Source organism: Anomaloglossus baeobatrachus, unplaced genomic scaffold, assembly GCF_048569485.1.
Source record: "Anomaloglossus baeobatrachus isolate aAnoBae1 unplaced genomic scaffold, aAnoBae1.hap1 Scaffold_29, whole genome shotgun sequence".
NCBI classification, from domain to species: Eukaryota; Metazoa; Chordata; class Amphibia; order Anura; family Aromobatidae; genus Anomaloglossus; species Anomaloglossus baeobatrachus.
In genome coordinates, this window is record NW_027442352.1 from 323316 (window position 1) to 333145 (window position 9830).

A 9830-nucleotide genomic window follows, 5' to 3' on the forward strand; every position below is an offset into this window, starting at 1 on the left:
TGGGTGGGCTGAAGCAATGGTGGATGCTGCTGTTTGGATAGCATGTGTATCTACTGAGAACAGCTTATCAATGGTGGCAAATCGGAGCAGCTTAATCTCTTGCTCTCCGCAGTTCAACACTCTCATGGGCACTCTTCCCTTCCATATTAATGAATAAAACTATGATGTAAATAGCATATAGATACCCCACAAATGCAGATAAAAGTAGGTTATGGGAAAAGGGGGAAGAGAGAAACAGGAAAATAGTGGAATAAAGTATACCTTCCAGGTGGGAGAGGAAATGGCAGCACAGCCAGTGGAGGTGAAGCAAGGGGAGCCTGCAACTAAAGAGTTGAGAGCGTTATCACATGGTGACTGAGCCTGATTGTAACGGGAGCATAGAGGTGCCGATCCTGTCTTACCTGCGTTGGTGTAGAAGTGGGTGTCCTGTGGTGGAGTCAGCTGTGTGCAGTGGTGGCCGTGGGTTCTTTTATGTGCGACCGTAGTAATAGCTGCGCCCACTTCCTGTATGGGAGTGGAATGCAGTGAGACTAATGGAACGCACGCCTGCGCATTTGTGTTTAACGTCGCGCATGTGCAGAACGGAGAAAAGGCTGCGCTCACTTCCTAATGAAAGGGAGTGAGACGCAGCTGGGAAGGGAAGGGAAAAGATTAGGGTTTGGGGATGATGAAAGGGCTTTCTACGGGCAAGGATGGCAAAGGGTGGCAGTGACGGAAAGTCAGGCAGCCTGTCCTGTCCTGTCCTGTCCGTCCGTCTTTTTGTATCATGAATTGGAAAGACTGCAAGGGGGAGGGGAGGTGCTTGGAGGAGGAGGAGTTATTCAGATTAATTGCAGTGGGCGGCGGCTGCAAAAAGCATCATTCTTCTTGTTTTTGCTCTGCAAAACAGCCTTTTCAAGGGTTGGCTTGGGTGACAAAATGTCTTCTGTAGGCGTGGGTTTGTCTCCCTCTCCCTAAGATGTGTCCGGTATAGGCCAGGGTGCCACTCAAGGCCGTAACCAATTCGGGTTATAGCTTCTCGGCCTTTTGGCTAAGATCAAGTGTAGTTTCGGAGGACGCTACCTTGGTCGGTACTGGAAGGTGCCTGGGATTGCACGTCTGCCGGCCTTGAGGAAGTGTGTGCGCCTTCTGGTGACACATAGCCCTCTTGTGCCTGGACGGTTCCCAGGCAACGGGAGGCGATCACCTTTGTTATTTTGAAGTCCTACTGATAAACAGAAAAAAAAAAAAATTAAATCTGTTCTTATCAGTTTAATATCTGATACGTCCCCTCTCTGGGGACCATATATTAAATGGATTTTTAGAACAAGGAGATGGAAAAAATCTTGCTCTGTCCACTCCACGCATTGACCTGGTATTGCAGTACCTCCAGGACCGGTGCACCCCTTCTTAACCCAGTTTCCAAAAGCAGAACTCAATTCACCTGATTCAAATGAGCCCCATTAGTGAATTGAAAGAAAGCAAAAACTTTATATGCACCTCAATTTGGCCAATTCACTTTTCACACTTTCACCCTTTTTTTTATCTTTCACACCTTTTACTTGCTTTATTGATGCAAAAGCTGTGCCAAATAGCAAACTCATCTCCACTCAACTTGACCAACTCTGCTATGTCCCGTGCAGTATCTTATTCTCAGTCTTATCTAGATCATTTGCAATTGAATAGAATAGATCCCTTTTGGACACATTGGATTCAGCTGCTGCAGTGACTGCAGGTGTTAGAAGATGCAGACTTGGCATCAGGTGCTGTCTATCAGATTCCACTCCAATTAAAGCTTCCATTGTTTTTCGGTGTTTTCTTTGAGCAATGATGATGTCTTTAGTGATCTGTTGGCTCCCTCTCCTGGAGGAAGAGTTTGCTTGCTCTTGGACTTTCAAAAAGAGAGGTCATGATAGACATTTAGCTTCTGAGCCCAATTGGGGACAGTCATGGGTGATGAATGTTTTGCAACCTGCTGCGAAGCCTGATACCGCAATATAAGGAACGTCAAATACTAAGAATGGGCGGCCTATGAAAGAATTAGTACTTTCATTAAGCATACTTAAACGGCTAATTGGGAATAGACAAACTGTAAAAAGCCCTCTGAGAAAGCCCCTCTCTAACCTTTGTTAGTAAGCTTTTCTGTAGTCTGCCTGTTGATGTATTTTCCGTTTGAACAGTGCACAACATGAAGTGACGGAACACTGGCTTGTCACAATGTCCCCCGCTGACATCACAATAGCGCTGCTGCCTAGAAAGCCAGCTGCGCAGCAGAAGTTGCTCTTTGGGTGGGATGGTGGGCTAATGTATCTATTCCTGCTTGGTGTGAGTTTGACATGATCTAGAGCAACGAGTTCCAGCGGCTAGCGGTTGATTATTGGCTGTAATGGGGCTTTCTGGCTGGTGCCAGCCTTTCTTCTTAGCACACAGGAACCACAATCCCTACACCATGCTTCGATGGATTCTCTCATCCCAGCCCAGTAAAACTACATATTTCACACAGTTATAAGCAGCCCATGGGCATTCACCTGGATTAAAACCCATAACAGCTCATAGACCAAACAATCAATCTACCACTGGACCAAAGACAGGAAGCTAAATCCACTGCCTGCGGTAACTAACTTAATCCTATAGTCTACTCACACAACAAACCCAAGAGAAAGGAAAAAAACATGGCTTCGATTATCCATCCAATGAAAACGCATAACCATTGTGAGCCATTGGACAATGCAATTGCACACATGGTGACATGGTGCACGGCCCAATGAATCAAGTCTGTACTTCATATTCACGGTTTAAGCCCTTGGGTTCTAATGTGTCCAGAGTACATATCCAGAAAGATTCCCTTTCTTTGTGCTAAGCACAAGTCAACAATACGTTGTAAGCAGATTCTATTACCAGTCCCACACCATTTTGTGACGCATAATCGCACAGTGGCCCAATTAAGATTCCAAGTCATCGAACATGTCCCAGCCATACGCAGAGGAGGCGATAGAATTAGGAAGCTCAAAGAAAGGGAATCTTTCTGGATATATACTCTGGGCACGTTGGAACCCAAGGGCTTAAACCATGAATATGAAGAACCGACTTGATTCATTGGGCCGTGCACATTTTTTCTAACGCCCGGTTCTTTTTCGTGTTCACACTATATATGGTTCCACTATGTATGGAGTTCCATTCTTCCTTGTTTTTTATTTGTCATGTTTGTCTGATTACCTTGTCTAACAGTTTTTTCTCCCCTTTCTTTACCTTCCAGGTTCCCATAGTCACGTGAAATATCCCTGTTGCACTTGATTACGGCTCACTATTCACTATAGGATGTCTTATATCTAACATCACACTCTCACCCATCAGCACTCTATAGGTTTGTATAAGGTATGCGCTTACACATCCGGTCCTCCATAGGTATTTCCACTTATGTAGCACTATCCCTATGATCACTCATAACTCATACCCTTGTAGTCAATTACAGCCTCCTCTCTCCCCTCTCCCCTTCTCCCTTTCCATCTATAATTTTGCCAGTACAATATTAGTTTACATTAGGCACACACTCACATATTCCTTTCCTTAGTGACTTATTGTAATTCACATTCGCATACAATTCTCTATGCCTGCCCCATTACTACATTCATAACTACTTGACCCTATCCTGATACCCCTTGTCTCACCTTGTTGGTCCCTACACCTGTTATCATCTCCTTTCCTGTGTCTGTCTTGTCACACAACACATTTTAGCATATCCCTTGTGCTCCTTATTACCTGTCCTGCCTATAAGAATTATGTCCATTATGTCCATGCATGGCCCAATGAATCAAGTCTGTACTTCATATTCATGGTTTAAGCCTTTGGGTTCCAATGTGCTCAGAGTATATATCCAGAAAGATTCTCTTTCTTTGAGCTTCCTAATTCTATTGCCTCCTCTGCGTATGGCTTGGACATGTTCGATGACTTGGAATCTTAATTGGATCACTGTGTGATTATGCGTCACAAAATGGTGTGGGACTGGTAATAGAATCTGCTTACAATGTATTGTTGACTTGTGTTTAGCTCAAAGAAAGAGAATCTTTCTGGATATGTACTCTGGGCACATTAGAACCCAAGGGCTTAAACCGTGAATATGAAGTAAAGACTTGATTCATTGGGCCGTGCACCATGTCACCATGTGTCCAATTGCATTGTCCAATGGCTCACAATGGTTATGCGTTTTCATTGGATGGATAATCGAAGCCATGTTTTTTTCCTTTCTGTTGGGTTTGTTGTGTGAGTAGCCTATAGGATTAAGTTGGTTACCGCAGGCAGTGGATTTAACTTCCTGTCTTTGGTCCAGTGGTAGATGGATTGTCTGGTCTATGAGCTGTTATTGGTTTGAATGCAGGTGAATGCCCATGGGCTGCTTATGACTGTGTAAAATATGTAGTTTTACTGGGCTGGGATGAGAGAATCCATTGAAGCATGGTGTAGGGATTGTGGTTCCTGTGTGCTAAGAAGAGAGGCTGGCACCAGCCTGAAAGCCCCATTGCAGCCAATAATCACTTAATAACTTTTTCAACTTGTCATCATATGGGAGGCCTTCCATTCCTTGTAGTAGTCTAGTTGCCCACCTTTGAACTGACTCTAACTTCTGAATGTCCTTTTTAAAATGTGGAGCCCAAAACTGGTTCCCATATTCCAGATGTAGCCTTACAAGTGATTTATAGAGGTGTAACAATACGTTGGGATCACGGGATCTAATCTCCCTTTTTATACACCCTAAAATCTTGTCCCAAGCAGCATTCCATCAGCCTCTGGAAGGTTCCTGGCGCATTGCACAGCTCGAAGGGCATGCTTTTGAACTCGCAGAGACCCATAGGGGTGGCGAAGGCGGTCTTCTCCCGGTCTGCCTCAGCAACGGACACTTGCCAATAGTGACTAGTGAGATCAAGGGTAGAAAAATAATTTGCAGTTCTCAATGCAGCTAGCGATTCCTCAATACGGGGAGTGGTGCCGTCCTTCTTTTTTAACAGGATCAACAGAGCTGCCCAAAGGCTACAACTGTCACGGATAACCCCAGCCGCCTTCATGTTGCTCAACATGTCCTTGGTACACTGGCAATGTGAAGGTGGTATTGGCTTATAGCTCTCTTTGATGGGTGGGTGTGCACCTGTGGGGATGTGGTGTTGGACCCCTTTTATTCCCCCAAAATCTAGCGGGCTTCCCACCGGTAACCCGCTCCCCAGCTTGGATGGATGCTGAGGGAGCCCCTTTTGCCCGCAGGCTCTGGCCCTGGGAACTGTAGCCTTGGCGGTGACTGTGCTTCCCTCTACGGTGTGAGCTGTTGCCTTCAATCGGGTCTTGACTGCTGGGAAACCCTGGAGGTTCCTGTCGCTAACGGATTTGACCGGTTTTACGGTGACTCCTAGACTGGTCGGGGTCCGTAGGCCCTGCCGGATGGTGCTGGCTTCTCTTCACTCCCCGATCTGGTACCGGCGGGCCACCGCCCATCCCCGGTCCGTACGGTTCACTCCAATCAGCCTCTCCTGCAGAAGGTCACCACCGTCTGCCAACCTTGCTGAGTGCCCGGGCCACACACCCGGACACGGTCAGTCTCCTCTCCTCTTCACTTCTCTAACTCCAAAACTGATCTCTAATCTGACTCCTTTACCCGCCTCCAGGACTGTGAACTCCTCGGTGGGTGGGATCAACCGCCTGGCCCACCCCCTGGTGTGGACATCAGCCCCTGGAGGAAGGCAACTAGGATTTGTGTTTAGCTTCGGTGTGCCTAGCCGGAGTGTAGAGTGTGTTGGTGTAGTACCTGTGACGACCTGGCTTGTCCAGGGCGCCACATTCCCCTATAGTAAAATGCAGACCGTCCGCGGGCTGCCCGTCCATCACCGGTTTTATTTTCACAACTGAAAAAGAATAAAACGGTAAAACATGTAAAAGCATCATAAACATTTTACAACGGTACAGCTTCCGCTCTTCTCCCACCCAAACAACCTGGCCCTGATGCTGCCCCTAAGAAGCGGGCAGCACCCCTTGACCCCAGTCCAGCACCAAGTTGCCCGAGCGGGTTCTGTCTCTTTCAGGGGGCCCACGTCCAAGGGGACCCCTGAACCCCCGGAGGATCGCCACTGGTTACGGTAGTGGCGGGCCTAGGCCATCCCTTTCCTCCAGGCCCATCCTCCCAAATCAGCCTCTCCGGAGGCGGTAACGGTGTCAAGCCAACAAACATTTGTATTTACATTGCACTAAGTTTGTGGTTGCCCTGCAAGTTCTCGGGCTTGTCCGTAAGCAGTTCCTTACGCAATGGTTGCACAGTCCCTACGGGGACAACAGTTGCCGGCAACGGCCGGTTTAATCACGGTTCAATCAGGTAAACTTCTTTGGTTGATCATCTTTACTTATCATTTAAAACTTTCAAACTGGTACACTCAACACATAAAGCCCCCCCCTTTTAAAGAGTAGTTTCCCTGTACCTAAGTGGGGGTCTACCTAGGTTGGGGCGAGTGGACCTTCGGGGTCCGGTGTCAGTGGTGACAGGCAGTGGGGCAGAGGGAACAGTCAGTTCCTCCTCCCTGCTATCATGTGGGGCAGGCGGAGGCATAGGGGAGCTGGGTACAGGTACATCCCTGGGCACTGGCTCGCGGTTAACCGTTTCCATCATTTCTTCATCCACGGGTTGTGGGAACAGTATCACTGGAAGGATCACCGCACCGTTCTGTGTAGGCCAGTCTGCTGGAAAATCACCCATCATGGTGTGGATTACCTCTTTTTCCTTCTCCACTGGACTGGGAACTGGAGCCTCATCCGCTACTCTCAATGCTGGTGGGCACTTCTTCAGGTGGTCTCGGGAAACCGTGGCCAAAGTCCCCCCCTGGTCACGGCTGATCTGGTAGGCCTTCCCATTCTCCCATCCTGTGGGCTGGACTACATACGGGGTTTTTTCCCATTGATCATCCAGCTTGTGGGCCCTCCCGCTTCAGCACTACATCCCCAGGTTGGAAGGAACCGGCAGGCGCCTTCTTGTTGAAGCACTGCTCCTGTTGTCCCCGACTCCGGCACAAGTTCTTTTCAACATACTCCTGGACCTGTCGGTACTGTGTCCTCCGCCGAGTGTCCCATTCAGCTGTCGACAGGAGTGCTTCTGAAGCTTCCAAGCCCATTTCCAGATCCACTGGTAGCCGGCCGGGACGAGCTCTCATCAGGTATGCTGGAGTGCATTTCGTAGAGCTGGAAGGGATGTTGTTGTACATATCGACCAGGTCAGGTAGCTTCTCCAGCCACAGGTTCCGCTCTTCCAGTGGTAACGTCTTGAGGAGGCCCAGGACCAAGTGGTTCATCTTTTCACAAATGCCATTGGTTTGGGCGTGGTAAGGCGTGGTCCGGATTTTCTTGCAGCCGTACAACTGGCAGAATTCCTGGAATACCTCTGCTTCAAAGGCCGGACCCTGGTCGGTAAGCACCCTCTCCGGGTACCAATGCGGTCAACAGAAATAAGCCTGGAAAGCCTTAGCAGCGGTGCGGCCGGTTAAGTCCTTAACTGGGACAACCACCAGGAACCTCGAGTAGTGGTCTACGATGGTCAGAGCGTAGGTGTACCCACTTCGGCTGGGGGTGAGCTTTACATGGTCAAGGGCAACCAGCTCCAGCGGTTGGTGTGTAATGATCGGGTGTAGGGGTGCCTTCTGGCTGGCCTCGTCCTTCCTTCTCAATGCGCAAGGGCCACATTCTCGGCACCAGGCCTCCACAGATTCCCGCATTCCACTCCAATAGAACCGCTCTCTTAACAACATCTCTAGCTTCTTCCACCCGAAGTGCACTGCACCATCATGGTATGCTTGCAGGGCGGTGGGTACGTTAGCCTGGGGAATCACCAGCTGGCGGATCTTCTCGTGAGTCTTTGGATTAATCAGCTCGCGATACAACTTCCCCTGGTGTAGGTATAGCCGGTTCCGTTCTTGCCACAGACGTTGGGCTTTGGCAGGGGCAGCAGGGTCTATCCCAGCAGAACTCTGTTCCACTAGAGTCTTGACCAGGCGGACAGCAGGTGCCTGGTCCTGAGCTTCCTGCCAGTCCTGTCGGGGCAGCGGATCCAGGTTCACCCGTTGTTGGTAGACGTGCACCTTCTCAGTGAATGGCCGGTGAAATGCAGGCAACTCGATCTCTTCGAGGTCATCATCCTCTGGCCCCTCTTCCGACAGGTGGGGCATCCGGGAGAGTGCATTGGCATTGACGTTGGTACGGCCGGCCCGGTACTTGATGGTGAAATCGTAGTTGGCTAACCTGGTCACCCACCGCTGCTCCAACGCGCCCAGCTTGGCCGTATCTAGATGGGTCAGCAGGTTATTGTCTGTGTACGCGGTGAACTTGGCTGCTGCCAGGTAATGGCGGAACCGCTCGGTGATAGCCCACACCAGTGCCAAGAGCTCAAGCTTGAAGGAGATGTAGTTCTCAGGGTTCCTCTCAGTCGGTCGGAGTTTTCGGCTAGCATAAGCTATTACCTTTTCCCTTCTGTCTTGGACCTGGGATAGAACAGCCCCCAAGCCCACATTGCTGGCGTCGGTGTAGAGGATGAATGGGCGGCTGTAGTCAGGGTACGCTAGGATTTCCTCTCCGGTCAGGGCTGTTCTCAGCTGGCGGAAGGATTCCTCATGCTTTTCTTCCCACACCAATGGGGCTACTAGGGATCTACCACCCTTGGTCTGTCCTACGAGGAGGTCTTGCATGGGGGCAGCCATCTTTGTGTACCCCTTAATGAAGCGACGGTAATATCCCACCAGGCCCAGAAACTGCCTCACTTCCCTCACTGTGGTCGGTCTCGGCCAGTCTTGGATGGCGGTGATCTTCTCGGGGTTGGGGGCGACACCTTCCGCACCAACCACATGTCCTAGGTACTGCACTCTGGGTTTCAGCAGATGACACTTTGAGGGCTTCAACTTCATCCCATACTTGGCAAGGGACGCGAACACCTCGGCTAGGTGCTCCAGGTGGGCTTCATACGTCTGTGAGTACACAATCACATCATCCAAGTACAGCAAAATGGTCCCATAGGCAGTCTTCTCTCGGTCTTCCGGTGCCACGGCCACCTGCCAGTACCCGCTGGTGAGGTCAAGGGTGGAGAAGTAGTTAGCGGTTCTCAGCGAGGCCAGGGACTCTTTGATGCGGGGCAGAGGGTAAGCATCCTTATGCGTTATCTGGTTAATCTTCCGGTAATCCACACACATCCGCATGGTGCCATCCTTCTTCTTAACCAGCACCAACGGAGCGGCCCAGGGACTACAGCTGTCCCTAATAACCCCTGCCTCCTTCATGTTCCTCAACATGTCTTTGGCGCATTGGTAGTGCGCAGGGGGAATAGGCCTGTATCTCTCTTTAATAGGGGAGTGTGTACCGGTAGGGATGTGGTGTTGAACCCCTTTAATCTGCCCAAAATCTAGAGGGTGCTTGCTAAAAACCCGCTCATACTCCTGTACCACCCGGTATACCCCTTCCTTGTGGTTTGAAATTGGTTGAAGGATTTCACCAGCACAAAACTCCAGGCATTTTGTTCTTTAAAATAAAACTTCCTTTATTTTCTTATCATTAAAAAGTCCATGCTATGGTGGTCAAGCCCATGTCAGAGAGGACGCGTTTCGAACATCCAGTTCTTATTCAGTCTCTAAACCATCTAGTCACAGAACTGTTTAAAAAGGGCTGAACCCAAACATGTGATCAAATGCAAGGAGAGAGCAAGACAATTACAAAAACATTAACCCCTTGAGTTATATCACTCCATATAATGCTTATAACACTTATATATATATACAAAGTTTTTTTAGTTTTTTAGCCAGATTAATATGCAAACATCAATTCATTTCTTTTATTTAAACCTT

General features: G+C 49.1%; 1 pseudogene; it reads left to right on the top strand.

Moving 5' to 3' along the window:
• Positions 1-1181: 1181 nt before the first annotated feature.
• Positions 1182-1388, top strand: LOC142266692 (U2 spliceosomal RNA; annotated as a pseudogene).
• Positions 1389-9830: the final 8442 nt, after the last annotated feature.